Source organism: Nicotiana tabacum, chromosome 24 (assembly GCF_000715075.1).
Source record: "Nicotiana tabacum cultivar K326 chromosome 24, ASM71507v2, whole genome shotgun sequence".
Classification (NCBI taxonomy): Eukaryota; Viridiplantae; Streptophyta; class Magnoliopsida; order Solanales; family Solanaceae; genus Nicotiana; species Nicotiana tabacum.
In genome coordinates, this window is record NC_134103.1 from 77489630 (window position 1) to 77506378 (window position 16749).

At 41.1% G+C, this 16749-nt stretch overlaps 1 non-coding gene across 1 annotated transcript; it reads right to left on the bottom strand.

The window, feature by feature from the left end:
* Positions 1 to 12449: 12449 nt before the first annotated feature.
* Positions 12450 to 12553, bottom strand: LOC142178630 (small nucleolar RNA R71). The gene has a single exon (XR_012706901.1). It is a non-coding gene; the product is annotated as a small nucleolar RNA R71 (small nucleolar RNA).
* Between the last annotated feature and the right edge of the window lie 4196 nt (positions 12554 to 16749).

The window sequence follows — 16749 nt, forward strand, 5'->3', positions numbered from 1 at the left end:
ATTCCCTTTCATCGGTGAAACCTTCAAGAAAACTTTCTCACCCACCATAAATGATAAATCATGTGCTTTCTGCTCCGCGTAACTCTTCTGTCGCTCCTGAATCAACTTTACCTTTTCTAAGGCATCCTTCACCAAATCAGTACCATATAACTTATCCTCACCGGGATCAAACCATCCGATGGGCTAACGACATCGCCAACCATACAAAGCCTCAAATAGACCCATCTCGATGCTGGATTGGTAACTATTGTTATAAGCAAACTCGTCCAAATACAAGAAACGATCCCACTGACCTCCGAAGTCAATCACACATGCCCTGAGCATATCCTCCAAAATCTAAACTGTCCGCTCCGACTGCCCGTCAGTCTGTGGATGAAAGGCTGTGCTGAGCTCTACACGGGTCCCAAATTCACTCTGTACTGCTCTCCAAAAATGTGAAGTAAACTGAGGGCCTCTATCTGATATGATGGAAATTGGCACACCGTGCAACCTAACTATCTCCTGAATATACATTTGAGCCAACCTCTCTGAAGTATACGTAGTCACAACCAGAATAAAGTGTGCCGACTTGGTCAATCTGTCAACAATGACCCAAACTGCATCGAACTTCCGCAAGGTCCGTGGCAACCCAACTACGAAATCTATAGTAATGCGCTCCAACTTCCACTTAGGTATGGTCATCTCCTGGAGTAGGCCATCTGGCATCTGGTGCTCATACTTAACCCTGCTGGCAATTTAGACACCTAGCTAAATACTCAACGATGTCTTTCTTCATCCGCCGCACCAATAATGCTTCCTCAGGTCGCGATATATCTTCGTAGCACCTGGGTGAATGGAATATCGAGAATTGTGTGCCTCCTCTAAAATCTTCTCCCTTAAGCCATCGACATTAGGAATACATAGATGACCCTGGAGTCGCAAAGCACCATCCTCGCCGATAGTAACCTATTTGGCACCACCTTATAGTACCGTCTCTCTGAGGACCAATAAGTGCAGATCATCAAACTGTCGGGCCTTCATCTGCTCCGATAGTGAAGACTAGGCAACGACGCATGCAAGAACTCGACTGGGCTCTGAAATATCTAACCTCAGAAGTTTTTTAGCCAAGGACTGAATGTCCAAAGATAGTGGCTGCTCCTTTGCTGAAATGAAGGCCAAGCTACCCATACTCTCTGCCTTTCTGCTCAAGGCATCCGCGACTACATTCACCTTGCCCGGATGATAAAGGATGGTGATGTTATAATCCTTCAGTAACTCAAGCCATCTGTGCTGCCTCAAATTGAGATCCCTTTGTTTTAGCAAATGCTGCAAGCTGCGATGATCAGTGCAAACCTCACAGGACACCCCATAAAGATAATGCCTCTAGATCTTAAGAGCAAGAACAATCGCGGCCAACTCCAAATCGTGCACAGGATAATTCTTCTCATGGGGATTCAGCTGACATGAAGCATATGCTATTATTCCCCCATCCTACATCAATAACAACCCAAACCAACGCGTGAAGCGTCATAATACACGGTATACATACCCGAAATGGAAAGCAACACTAGGACCGATGTTGTAGTCAAAGCTGTCTTAAGCTTCTGGAAGCTCGCCTCACAATCATCGGACCAACAAAACGGAGCACCCTTCTGGGTCAATCTAGACAAAGGTGCTGCAATAGATGAGAAGCCCTCCACAAATCGGCGATAATAACCTGCTAACCCCAAGAAGCTCCTGATCTCAGTCGCCGTAGTAGGACGAGGCCAACTGTGAACTGGCTCAATCTTCTTGGGATCCACCTTAATACCCTCTCCTGATACAACATGCCCCAAGAATGCTACAGAATCTAGCCAAAACTCACACTTGGAGAACTTAGCATATAGCTTCTGTTCCCGTAAGGTCTGAAGCACCACTCTCAAATGCTGCCCGTGTTCATCCATGCTACGTTAGTAGATCAAAATGTCATCAATGAAGACAATAACAAATGAATCAATATATGGCCTGAACACCCTGTTCATCAAATCCATAAATGTCGTTGGAGCGTTAGTCAAGCCGGAGGACATCACTAGAAACTCATAATGGCCATATCAAGTACGGAAAGTGGTCTTTGGAACATCCGAGTCCCTAATCTTCAACTGATGGTACCCTGGTCTCAAGTCGATCTTAGAGAACACCCTGCAACTGGTCAAACAAATCATCAATATGCGGCAACGAGTATTTGTTCTTGATGGTGACCTTGTTCAACTGGCGGTAATCAATGCACATCCGCATAGTCCCATCTTTCTTCTTAACAAATAAAATTGGTGCACCCCAAGGAGATACACTTGGTCTGACGAACCCCTTTGCTAGCAACTCTTGAAGTTGTTCCTTCAACTCCTTCAACTCTTTCGGAGCCATACGGTATGGTGGGATAGATATAGGCTAGGTACCTGGAGCCAAGTCGATACAGAAATCGATATCATGATCTGGTGGCATGCTCGGAAGATCAGAAGGAAACACATCGGAGAACTCCCGGACTATTGGCACCAAATCAATCGCCGAAGTCTCTGCGGTAGTATCCCGAACATAAGTTAGATAAGCCAAACAACCCTTCTCGCCCATATGATAAGCCTTCAGAAAAGAGATAACCCGACTAGATGCACTGACAGACGAACCCTTCCACTATAATCTAGGCAACTCTGGCATCGCCAAGGTAATAGTCTTGGCATGGCAATCAAGGATGGCGTAATATAGGGACAACCAGTCCATTCCTAGGATGACCTCAAAGTCGGTCATATCAAGCAACAGAAGATCCACTCTAGTCTCGTATCTATAGAATATGACCACACAGGACCGATAGATTCAATCCACAATAACAGAATCGCCCACAAGAGCGGACACATAAACAGGAGTGCCCAAGGACTCACGAGGAATATCCAAGAAATGAGCAAACATAGATGAAACATATGAATAGGTAGACCCTGGATCAAATAGTACTGAAGCGTCCCTACCGTAGACAGAAATAATACCTGTGATCATGGCATCTGAGGCCACTATATCTGGTCTGGCCAAAAAGGCATAGAACCTAGCTGGGGCATCGACTGGCTGGCCCCCACATGTCTGGGCTGCAGCTGGCTGTCCTCCACCTGTCTGGCCTCCACCTCTAGGACGACCCCTACTCGCATGTCCTCCGCCTCTGGGCGGCCGGACAGTTGGTGCTGTAATCATGGGCTGCTGGCCTTGCTGCACTGCCTTGCCCCGGAGCCTGGGGAAGAATCTCCGCACATGACTGAAATCTCCACACTAGAAACAACCTCTCGGTACGGTGATCTGCTGCCCTGAAGTCTGACCCTGATGGCCTGAATACTCACTGAAAGAACCCTGAATAGCTGGTAGGCGGTATGAACTCTCTGGCATGGTGCTAAAGTAGGCGCTGGAAGAACCCTGATAGCCTGAGTACCCACTGGAAGGACCCTGAATAGCTGGTGGGCGGTAATAAATCTCTGGCATGGCACTAAAATAGGGTCTCACTGGAGCACCCTGAGGAGGTGGTGGTGCTGGATATGTGGGCCTGCTAGGCTGACCCCTCCCAAACTGGCCTCACCCCCCTGCTGGGGCACCTATAAACTCCCCAGAATAACGGACCCTCTTGTCCCTCTACATCTGCCCTCTACCTCTCTGACGCTAACCCACAATCCTCTGAGCTATCTCCACTACTAGTTGACAAGAAGTCCCCATCTCAACCTCTCGGGCCATAGTAGCCTGAATACTTGAGTGCAACCCCGCAACAAACCTCTGCACTCGCTCCGCCTAAGTAGGAAGTATCATAAGTGCATGGCGAGATAACTTAGAGAATCTCGCCTCATAATCGGTCATTGACATCTGACCCTGCTGGAGCTGCTCAAACTGAAATCGCAACTCTTCCCTATGAGAGGGTGGAATATACCTATCTAAGAATAGGCGTGTAAACTGGTCCCAAGTCATGGGAGGATAACTTGCCGGCCTGCCAAGAAGATAAGACTGCCACCACCTACGAGCCCTGCCTTCTAGCTGGAAAGTAGTGAAATCCACCCCGTGGGACTCCAATATCCTCATGTTATGTAGTCTGTCCCTGCACCTATCAATGAAGTCCTGGGGATCCTCATGTCACTCACCCCTGAAGACAGGAGGATGAAGCCTAGTCCATCTATTCAATAGCTTCTGCGGCTCACCGATCATAGCTGGTCTAGGCTCAGGTACAACTGCTACAACTGGATGGGCTCCACCCAAGGGTAGTGTGCCCAGGGTCTGATATATGACAACTACATGTCCTGAAGCCTGAGCAGTAGGGGTCTTTGCTCCCCATCCCACCTGAGATGTGGCTGGGTCTGCTGGAAATAAACCAGCATGGGTCATAGAATCCATGAACCGTAGCATACGGCCCATGACCTCCTGAAAGCCCGGTGCTGACATAAATTCGACCGGGGCTGGCTCTGCGGCGGGCACCTCGCCCTGCTCCTCAATAATGGGATCCTCCACTGGATCCGCTGGTGGTGCAACTGGGGCAACTTTAGGACGTCCTCGTCCCCTACCTCAGGGCGGTGCCCTCACCCGGCTTCCGCCTCAGCCTCTAGAAACAGAGTGAGCAGCCCCTCCCGGGTTTAGAACGTCTGTCATGCACGTTCTCACCATATGTGAGAGAATAAGAAGAAGAAACTTAGTACACCATTAAATGCATGATAGGACATGAATGAAGAGTAGTTTCCTAACACCCTATAGCCTCTCGACGATAAGTACGGACATCTCCGCAAGACTCTATTAGGCTTGCTCATAACTTGTGAGGCCTACATGAACCTAGTGCTATGATACCATGTAGTCACGACCCAATTTCATGATAGGCCGTGATGGCGCCTAACGCCGCCGCTAGACAAGCCAACTGTAAACTAGTCACCTGATTTACTCTTTTTAACAAATTCTTTTCCAAGTAATTAAACTTTCTTTAAATTAAAAAGGATTTGATAATAACATATCTAAAATAAATAACACAAAAGCAACTTTGTGCGATTATAATCATAGAATAAAACCAAAACCGCAAGTCTACTAGTGTGTGTGCCAAGACCTGGTGTCACAAGTATATGAGCATCTAGTAGAATATACAAAAGAACACTAATCTACTTTCCGAAGTGAAGTAGAGAGAAAAGATAATACAATCAAAAGAAAGACTCTGGCTGCTGCAGAACGGGCTCAGAAGGCAGCTCACCGTGAAATCTCAGAGTGGTAATCAAGTGTGCGCGCCAGACTGATATCCAGATGCACCTGCCTCAGATCCTGCACATTCAGTACAGAAGTATAGCGTGAGTGCATAAATAACATGTACCCAGTAAGTATCCAGTCTAACCTCGAAGAAGTAGTGACGAGGGGTCGACTTGGACACTTACTATGGGCTAACAATAATATGTCAAAATTTTACTTAAGCATGGATTACATGAAGAATACTAAAAACCCAATAACAGGAAACAGTAAACAATCCCTTCACCAATATTAAGTCCCAAATTTATCCTTTTTTCATCATTTAACAATTTATATCTCATGCCAACGAAGCAATATCAATTATAATTGGTTCCAAAGATTTATCATGCGCAAATTATGTCGAGGTCGTACGACCCGATCCAACATAATATTTAAACTGTGCACTGCCGAGGGTCGAACGACACGAACCATAGCTGCATCTATCTGCTACCTAGGCGTTCGACCCACTCCACAAATAGAAAATATTTTAAGGTAACACAAATTCTGTATAACAGTCAATTGTTCCATTCACAACTTCAAGTAAGTGAAATTTAATTCTTTTATCTGGTTTCAAAAGACTTAAGCAATTAAGTTAACAAGTAGGGTACAGACATGGTAAGTATAGCATAGTATGGGTCCTAGACAACCCGGACAATAGCATAATTAGTATCTACGTACGGACTCTCTTCACCTCGTACGTACGTAGCCCGCCAAATAGAAGCACATTTTAATTCAATTCACCTATGGGGTTAATTCCCTCTTACAAGGTTAGAAAAGAGACTTACCTTGTCTCTAGCCTACTCCCGATCCAAGATTTGTGCTCAAACCCTCAATTTGGTGCCAAAGTGACTCGTAACTAGTCAACTGACATATAAGATAGTCAATATAGGCTCAAAAGTTCATATTCTAACTATTAAAGCGACTTCCCAACCCCAATTGAAAATTCCCAAAATTCACCCTCAGGCCCACGTGCCTGGATTCCGGAAAGTTTCAAAGAAAATTGTTACCCATAACCTCATGAACTCAAATATATGATTTTCACTAAATTTCATAACCAATTTCGGGGTCAAATCCCATTTTTATCCAAAACCTAGGTTTTTTTCATCTAGACCCTTGATTTCACCAATTTTTACATGTTAATCTACCCAAAATCAATGTATCTAACTCATATTATGTAGAAATTACTTACCTCAAAGTGCTAGGTGAAAACCCATTTCCAAGAGCTCCAAAAATCCCCAAGAGATAAAAGAAAATAAGCTAAATGGCCTATGTCCCGCATTTAATAAGCTGTGCATAGGCCTCAAATGCGACAAACTCCTCGCAAAAGCGAACCCTAGGCTTCCACTGCCAAGGTCGCAAATGCGAACACTGTCAAGGTCACAAATGCGACCAAAGTGTCACAAATGCGAACAATGCCCAGCTCAGGCTTCTTCATAATTGCGAAGCCTTCCTCGCAAATGCGAACAAATTCTCGCATTTGCGAGACGTGCAACAACTGCTAAGAAACACCAGAAAATAGAAGTTTTTCTGATCCTCCCGAACGTCCGAAACTCACCCGACCCCTCGGGGCTCTACATCAAATACACACACAAGTCTAACAACATCATACTAACTTGCTCGAGCGATCAAAATGCCTAAATAACATAAAAAAACCACGAAATCGGATGCCAAAATGCATTGATTAACTCTTGAACTCAAAAACTTCTAAAAATACTCTCGCGCGTCCGATTCCTATCAAATCAACTCGGAATGATGCTAAATTTTGCGTGCAAGTCTTAAATGACATTACGGACCTACTCCAACTTCTAGAACAGGAATCCGAATCCGATATCAAAAAGTTCACCCTCGGTCAAACTTTCCAAAAACTTCAAATTTCTATTTTTTGCCAAATGACCCCAAAACGACCTACGGACCTCCAAATCCAATTCGGGACGCGTCCCTAAGTCCATAATTACCATACAGAGCTATTTCTAGGATCGGAATCCTAAATGGACGTCTAAAATGTAAAGATACACTTCAACCCAAACTTATGAAATTCACCCAAAATGCCAACTTTCATTATTAGGCGCCGAAACGCTCCCAGGACATCCAAAACCCGACCCGAGCATACGCCCAAGTTTGAAATCATCGATTTCATACGAACCTATTGGAATGGTCAAATTCTGATTCCGAGGTCGTTTACTTAAAATGTTGACCGAAGTTAAACTTAGCCTTTTAAGGAGCCAAGTGTGCCGATTTCAATCCGAACCCTTCCAAATCCCGAACTAACCATCCCCGCAAGTCATAAAATAGTAAAAGCACGTATGGGAAGTCTTATTTAGGGAAACGGGGTTCTAGAAAATAAAATAACGGGTTGGGTCGTTACATGACACATATTCGACCTAGGGAGGCTAAGGAGGAGTTGGAGAAGGAAAAGCACAAGGAGTTCATCATTCAATCCTCACTCAAGACCTGAGTTTGGATTATTTTACGTTTTCCTTTACTCTAAATATATTTGTGATGAATTTCTCTATATCTATGGAGTAGTTCTCTTTAGGGTTTGACGGATTTGGTGTATTGATATTTGTTTGTGGATTATAACTCTAGTTATATATATTGAAGCATTTTTGGATGATTTAGTCATTTTATCTATATTCACTAGTTCATGTAATCGATAGGGGCATAACTTATGATATCTTTGCATTATCTTGTTGGTTGAGTTCATTAATTCTTCTTAGTAATCTGTAATGACCCGATCGGTCGTTTTGAGATCTAGTGATCCGTTCAATGGTTTGAGGCATTGAGTAGCTTCACTTTAGGTATTATGACTTGTATGTATGGTCGAAATTGAATTTTGGGAAGCTCGGAGTTGATTTGGAAGGAAAATGCTAATTTCGGAAGCTTTAAGTTAAAAGAATCGATTAATGTTTGACTTTTGAGTAAACGACCTCGGAATTTGGATTTGAAGGTTCCAATAGGTTTGTATAATGATTTTGGATTTGGGCGTATGTTCGGGTTGAGTATCGGATCACCCGAGAGCATTTCGGCGCCTATTATGGAAGGTTGGCATTTTGGAAGTTAAAGAAATTCTTAAGTTTGATTTGAAATGAATTTTGGTGTTATCGATGTCTGTTCGAAGTTTCGAGCCTTGGAATAGGTTCATATTGTGATTTGTGAATTGCACGTAAAGTTTGGCATCATTCCGGGATGTTTAAGTGTAATTCGGACGCGTTCGGTGAAGTTTGAAGGTTGGAAAGTTCAAAGAAAGGTTTTGGCCGTCGATTTGTAATTTTGACGTTCTTTGGCATGATTTGAGGCCTTGACTAAGTTCGTATTGTATTTTGGGACGTGTTGGTATATTTGGTTAAGGTCCTGAGGGCCTCGGATGGATTCTGGATGGTTAACATATCGATTTTTAGACTAAGGAAAAAACCACTGTTTTAAAAGGCTAGTGTGGGACGAAAGTCTCAAGAGGCGTGCGCCCAACAATTTGGGGCGTACGCCCAGGCGTTCGAGGCGCATTTTTTTAATGAGGAGTAAGACCCAGAGATGTTTTAAAATTAAAACAAATTTTGTTGAATAAGTCCTTCATATAATACCCAAATTCTCAAAAGTCAGTTTAGTAATTACTCAAAAGGTTTAAAAAGGAACTCAACAGTATTAAATTTAAAATTCAAGACCATTTTTATTGATTGAAGCCCTAATTCATGGTCTTTTTCATTTTTTTATCTTGTCCGCTAGTCTGCTAATATCTCCCAAATGCAACGAATATTTAATTTTTTTACAAATACAAAGAGAACTACATTCTACTTTATAGCAGCAAGTTCAAAGTTGAAATTGCAGGTTAATCATCCTTTTTGTTCCTCCATATAGAAAACTTTATTCTTTTAGACTCAAATTACTTGTGCTTGTAAGTAGCGTATAATAGATTGTTTTGATTAGTTTTTTGTGGGGATATATTTTACATATTTATAATTTTCTTCATTTTTTATGTAATTTTACCTGTTTATAAATATTTACTGTCATTATATTATTTTATAAAATATTAAAAATTAAATACCTATGGGGCTTACGCCCCATGCCTCGGGGATTACGCCTTGGTGAGGCATATGTAAAACTCCCCGCCTTACGCCCACGCCTTTTAAAACACTGGAAAAAACTGGAAATTCTGGTTGCTAGTGCAACCGCTACTACGAAGTCTTGGTCACAGAAGTGAGTTTATCATCGCAGAAGTGACTGAAGGGGAAGTTGGGCAGAGACTGGAAGTGGTCGCAGGTGCAAAGAATTTCCTGCACCTGCTTGATCGCAGAAGCGCAACTCTAGCCACATATGCGGTTACGTAGAAGGGGAGCTAATGTCCGCAAGTGCGGGGCTTCAGCTGGCAGTGGTCATTCGTGGAAGCGAGGTTGGTCTCGCAAAAGAGAGCTCGCAAGTGCGATAATTTGGCCTGCAGGTGCGAAAGTCGTTGGGCAGTGGGGGTATTTTTAATCTGAGACTTAGCCCATTTCTCTCACATTTTCATTTGGTTGGGCGATTTTTGGAGCTCTTGGAGGGAAGTTTTTCATCATCTATGTCAAGGTAAATAATTCTCGCATATTGTGAGTTAAATACAAGGTTTATATATGGATTTAAACATGAAAATTAGTAAAAATTTGGGATTTTGGTAGAAAACCTAGAAATTGATATTTTTGAATTTTGACCACGAAATTGGGCATAGAAGTTAGAATAAATTATATATTTGAGTCTGTGGTATTATGAGTAAAGTTTATCTTCGAAAAATTTCGAATCCGGTCCCAAGGGTTGACTTTATTAACTTTTTGAGCGGAGTTGGGAATTGTTATAAATTGTTAAATTGTAAGCATGGAGTATACTTTGATTTATTTGCACATTGTTTGACTAGTTTCGTATCGTTTGGATTGGAGTTGAGTGTTAGAGTGGCATTGGAGCCGGTTATAGAACTTCGGAGCGAGGTAAGTCTCCTATCTAACCTTGTGAGGGGAAAACTACCCCCTAGGTGATATTTATTGTTATGTGCAACTAGTTGTGGGTGCTACGTACGCACGAGGTGACGAGAGTCCATATGTAGCTAAAGCATGTTTATGTCCGGATAGACTTAGGACTTTATCATGTAATATTTGAATTATTTGAAGTCGTTCTGATGGCTTAATTAATTAAAGTTAAAACTAAATTTGATTAAGAAACAAATATATGTATAATAGGCCGAGCCTTAACACTTTGAGTTATGGGCGAGTTATGTGAGAAACAGTAAAGATTATATTCGTTATGTGCTCATGTACTGTATTGTAAACATGTGTCTCGTTATTCAGTAACTTCCTTCCTTTCTTGTGGAGGGAGCTAAATGCCTCGGCAGTATAATAGATGCATCTATGGTTCGTGCTGCTCGACCCTCGGCAGTGTACACGTTATTCTGGATCAGGCTGAACGACCTCAACAAAATCGTGCGTTATGTCGCTAGTAGTCCGAATATTTACGAGACAAACCTTCCACTGGTGCCCGGTATTTTTTATGGTATTCCTTATTTATTTGATATCGACACTTGGTATTTCCTGAGCTATTAAGGTAGAATACAAGATCGAGAAATTTATACATTAAAGGAAATATTTGGAAGATTATGAAATTTATAGATTTACCCCACTATCATTGTGCACTTCATATCTGTTATGAATTTTTATATTATTTTATTGGACCTCAAGTAAGTATCGATGTCGAACCCTCGTCACTACTTCTTCGGGGTTAGGCTAGATATTTAATGGGTACGCGTTGATTTACGTACTCATGCTGCACTTCTGCACTAAATGTGCAGGATCTGACAGGTTCATTTGGTGATCATCTTGGCGCGTAGGCGCATATGTTGAGGAGACTTTATGTGAGCTGCAATTCAGGCTACGCATCGCAGTCCTTAGAAAATGCTCATGCACTTGTGACATCGAGTTTTGGGATTGTACTAGTTGATGCTTAGGGTTTCGTACATTATTATCGCCTTTCATTTCTTTTATAAATTGCAAATGTTGTATGTTCCCGTGACTTGGAAGTGTAATTCTCTTTTTTTATTAAAATTTATGATTTCGAAAGTAATAAAATGAGCAATCAAATTGGTAAATCACTGTTGGCTTGCCTAACAATGGCGTTAGGCGCCATCTTGCACCTATTCTATTAAAACCCTTTTTTCTCCCACTCATAACTTTCTTTGCTTATTCCTTGTTTCGATTGTCATTAGTCTATAGCTTTAGATTCTTAGTTAATTTTAGGTTTCATCATATAAATCTCGATTGTTGATTCTCCTAGATAGCAATCAAGTTAGAAACTACGAAAATACTATTTAACTCCAATCCATGTGGATATGATATTATACTATACTCTCTTTGACTAGCGAGCATAATTTAAGTGGTCTTTTGCACTCGTTAAATTTTGGCGTCGTCGCCGGGGATTGGCAATCAATAGTGTTTGAAATAGTTTGTAGTGTTAATTCATGAATTTTTCTTTTCTTTTATTTTATTTATCCCTTTTTACGTTTGGTGTTCTTTGACTGTGCGCAGGTTACAGGTTCAGAGTGGTGCATGACTAGAACTTCTGTGATTGAAGTGCTACCATACGATCCAGAAATTGAGAAACAACTACGACAACTGAAGAAGGAAATAAATCTCATCGAGACAGCAGAAAAGGTTGGGCAATCCTCAACCAAAGAACTTATGGCTGGAAATGATGAAGATAATGTGGATTTGGGTATGAGAGAAGCAGCCCAACGAAGAGAATAAGCTGCACGGGATGCTGAGGAAGCAGCTATTAGATATGCGCAAAACATCTATGAATAAGAGAGGGGTTTCAGACTTAATCAACATCAACCCTTGCATGGGAGACCACTTGGCGATTATGCTAGACCGATCTACAATTAAGGATTATCCAGTGTTATACCACCTCCAATTGCAGCAAACAACTTTGAATTGAAGCAAGGGTTGCTTCAAACCCTTCAGAATTATTGTGTCTTCATAGGGAAGCCAAACGAAGATCCAAACACACTTCTAATGGACTTCGAGGAGATTATGAACATCTTTCAATACAATGGTGTGTCACAGGATGCAGTTTACTTAAGGGAATTCCCATTCACACTCAAAGATGATGCAAAGCAGTGGCTTCGAAGTTTACCTACGGGATCAATTAGAACATGGGAGAAGATGACCAGAAAATTTCTTGATAAATATTTCTCCTCAGCTAAGACGGGTAAGTTTAGAAGAGAAATCCATATATTCTGCTAGAAAGAGAATGAAACTATTTTTGAAGCATGGGAGAGGTTTAAGGAGATTTTTAAAAAGTGTCAACATAGCTAAATTGAGCTCTGGATGCAACTCCAGGACTTTTGGGATGGATTGATACCGGCCTCACGTAGAACATTGAGCAATGCAGCTGGAGGTCCATTGATGAAGAAGACTCCAGAGGAGATAGTCACAATTCTTGATGAGTTATCTGAAGATGCTAATCAATGGCCCTCTGAGAGTGCGGAAAGAAGAAGATCAACTGGTGTTCACCAGGTTGATGCTAACACATCTGTGCAGGTATAACTTGATGCTATGGCTAAGAAAATAAGGAATTTGACCTTAGCCTCGATACAAAATGAGCCTCACGCAGCTTGTGATATATGTGGAAGATGACACCTTACTCATGAGTGTCAAGCCTCAAGTGAGGAGGTGAATACTGTAGGAAACTACAATTTTAATGCAATGGGTCAGAGGCACCCCGATTTTTCATGGAGTTCACCTGAGGGGTACCGCAAATGCATGGCAACAAAATAACTCTAGATCCCAGGGACAAGGAGCTCCAGCATTCCAAAATTAGTAGAGGCATCAATTTCAGCCTCAACAGCCTATTCAGTCTGGCATAGAAGATCTCATGAAGGCCTTCATTCTAAAAACTAATGAGAGGCTTGAAACTCATAGCGCAGCTATACGGGAACATGGAGCAGCTATCAAAGAATTGGGCATTGGTTTTCAAAACTTGGAGAGACAAGTGGGACAGATTGCAGCAATATTATCTGAGAGAGTCTGAGGTACTCTACCAACTGATACTGAGAGAAATCCTAAATAAACAGTAAATGCTATGACCTTAAGAAGCGGGAAAGTATTGAAAGATACCACTCCAATCCAAAAAGAGGTGGTACTTGAAAAGGAAAATAAGGAGCAACTGGATAATGATATTGATAAGAAGAAGAAAGGCAAGAAGGGAGCTGACAAAAAGAAGAAGAAGGAAACTTCGAGAAGGGATGAATCTAATGAGAGCGAGCATATGCCTGCTCTACCTTTTCCTCAAAAGTTATATAGAGAAAAGCTGGACAAGAAATTTGAAAGATTTCTGGATATGCTGAAATAGGTTAATGTAAATTTGCCATTCACAGAAGTGCTCCCCCAAATTCCAGCTTATGCCAAATTCTCGAAGGAGATCGTGACAAAGAAGAGGAAGATAGAAGAGACCTCAGTGGTCAAGCTCACAGAGCATTGCAGTGCGATATTACAAAATAAACTCCCACAAAGGTGTAGAGATCCAGGGAGATTTACTATACCTTGCTCTTTAGGCTCTATTAATTTTGATAAATCTTCATGTGAATCTGGTGGCTCAATTAACTTAATACCATTGTCTATTTACAGGAAACTGGAGAAGGAGATTAGAGAGATAAGGTCGGTGCCAATATCTTTGCAGCTGGCAGACCAAGCGACTCTGATACCCGATAGGATAATGGAAGATGTCTTAGTTCGGGTAGATAAGTTCGTATTTCCTGTAGATTTTATAGTGGTGAATATAGAGGAAAACAAGGAGGTCTCCCCATACTAGGAAGACCATTCTTAGCAACAGGTAGAGTAATATTACATATACACGAGAGAAAGCTCATGCTTAGAGTGGGTGAGGAGATTGTAACTTTCAAGATGAATGTAAAAATGGGGGTGAAAAAGGAGAAGCCAGCTGCAGGTGTTGAGTGGAAAGTAAAAGGCTCAAAAGAGAAGGCTGCGGCGAGTGAGAAAGATAAATGTGGGGTACACCCCAAAAAGACTGAGAAAAAGTTGTCGACATGGATATGCGCATTAGTTCGAAGGCGAGGAATGGAGCCTGACTTCACTTAGACCCGGACAAGATGTTCAGGGAAGTTTCCTTTATCTTATGCTTTTTAATTGTGTGTCATGGGGATATGCCACAACTTAAAGTGTGGAGTGGGGGGATATGTTGTATGTTGTATGTATATGTGTTTGTTTAGTTTTTGTTTTAGTAGTTAGAGATAGAAAAAAAATTGAAAAAACATTAAAATTTTAAAATTTTCAATTTTTCCCGACGATGGATGTCATTCGACGAGTTTCTTGAGGGATTAAAGTCAAAATAAAAAGACAAAAAGATTTTCTTTTGTTAGGTAGTGTATTAATTTCCCCTTAGTTTTTCTTTGTGTCGCGGTTCTTCTCTAAGATTTTTGTTTGAACCGGGTGTAGTTAGATTTTTTTAGTAGGAAACCTTGTGCTATGATTTGAATTGAAAGCAATATATCTTAACTTTATTATGCCTTGAGAATAGTAAGTATTTTAGTTGTGACGATTAGGCTCAGTTTGACTCTTGTATAAGTACCTTAAATTATTTGATATTAACTTTGCTTAACTGCTTTGACTAGAGTGTCTTGATGAGTTCGATCCTGAGTGAGTTATGTGCCATGTGTGTGTGAGGTTTTGTGTTATTCTGTGCATTGCATTTGATATCTAGAACTTGCCCTTGTGTTTGCAAAGTGCAATGATAGCTTTGTTCAGTCTTGGAAGTGATTTAGGCATTTCTTTGTTGAGCCAGTTATATGCTATTATCCACCTAATTGTTATGTGTCTTAGTTAACCCATTTGAGCTTGTAATCATGTTTCGTTGGCAACCACATTACAAGCCCTAACCATTTGTTTGAATTGACCATCTATTTGAACCTTGTACCTCTCGTGAGCACTTGAATTTGATATGAACTTTGCAAAAGTTGAAGTGTGGGGTGATTAGGTTGGCTTTTGAGTGGAACTAATGAAATAAGGAGAAAGGTGCACTGTTTTTAAAAAAAGTAAGAGCCACTTATATTGAAAAAGAAATAAAAAAAATATAATTGTATGATTGTGAAAAATATTCCTTGATAGTGGTAACTCTTGATGTAATTATGCTTAAAGAAGTAGGGAGTTAATGTATATTGATGTGAAGGTGGAGTTATGGTTTGACATAAGTGTGGGGTTTTGAGCAATAAAATGTTTGTATTAAAGTGCTTAGGGAGGTGTAGTCACTCTTATATATAAATGTATCCTACCCATCCCACAACCTACATTACAACCAAATGAAGTCCTACTTAATCCTTGATTAAATGAGCTCAATTAGTAGAGTAGTACACTACGGGCAAGCCTATAGTGCATCTTTTGTGATATATGAATGTTGTTTCTCAGAGTGAGCGAATTCCTTCTATCTTGAGTTCCTAATTGTTCTTAATGTCTATTGTGTGTGGAACTACTCTCTATTGTTATGTGAGGGCACTTGATTCATGAAGGAAAGGTAATGTCATTGACCTCTATGTTAGAGTAAGTGAGTGGGTTATAAATAATGTGTGGTGCTTTTAAGTCAAATCTTGAGGCTAGGATGTTACGGTATTGTGCTTAATCTATTTTAAATATTTTTGGTATGATGAGTTATGAGAGTTATTGAAAAAGGTCGTGTCTATGTAAAGTGTAGTTTGATTTCTCGAGGACGAGCAATGGTTTAAGTGTGGGGTGTTGATGGTATGCTATAATCTCGTATTTTAGTCGTTTATTGCACTTTTATTGTGTTTGAGCTTTAATCGCTAGTGTTTTGTACTTATTGTGTATTTTATGTCTTGTAGGAGTGATTCTGAGTTATGTAGATATTACGGAATGAATTCGAGCTATTTGGAGCTTTGATGTCTGAGTAAAAGCCCAAGGGATTAAGTCGGGATCACGTTCAGGGATCGAAACCCACATCTGAATGTCAAACGCACGAAAAAATCCGTACTTTGAGAAATCCCCACTGCCGCGGCACGTGGGGCGCCGCGCGCGTGTATTTTCTAATTCCTGATAGATTTTAACTCTCTGGATTTCCCCGCTAATGCCCCGCATGATGCGTCGCCCCGTGCGGTGCGCGTGTGCAGTTTTTACAGAGTGAAAATCCTATTTCGGCTAGGAGAAGGTGATTTTGTTTGGGCCCGACCCTACTTGGTATAAATAAATGAAAAATATTATTTTTGGGATTTTTGACACATATTCGACCTAGGGAGGCTAAGGAGGAGTTAGAGAAGTAAAAGCATAAGGAGTTCATCATTCAATCCTCACTCAAGATCCGAGTTTGGATCGTATTATGTTTTCCTTTACTTTAAACATAGTTGTGATGAATTGCTCCATATCTATGGAGTAGTTTCCTTTAGGGGTTGATGGATTTGGTGTATTGATATTTGTTTGTGGATTATAACTCTAGTTTTATGTATTGAAGCGTTTTTGGATGATTTAATTGTTGCATCTATATTCA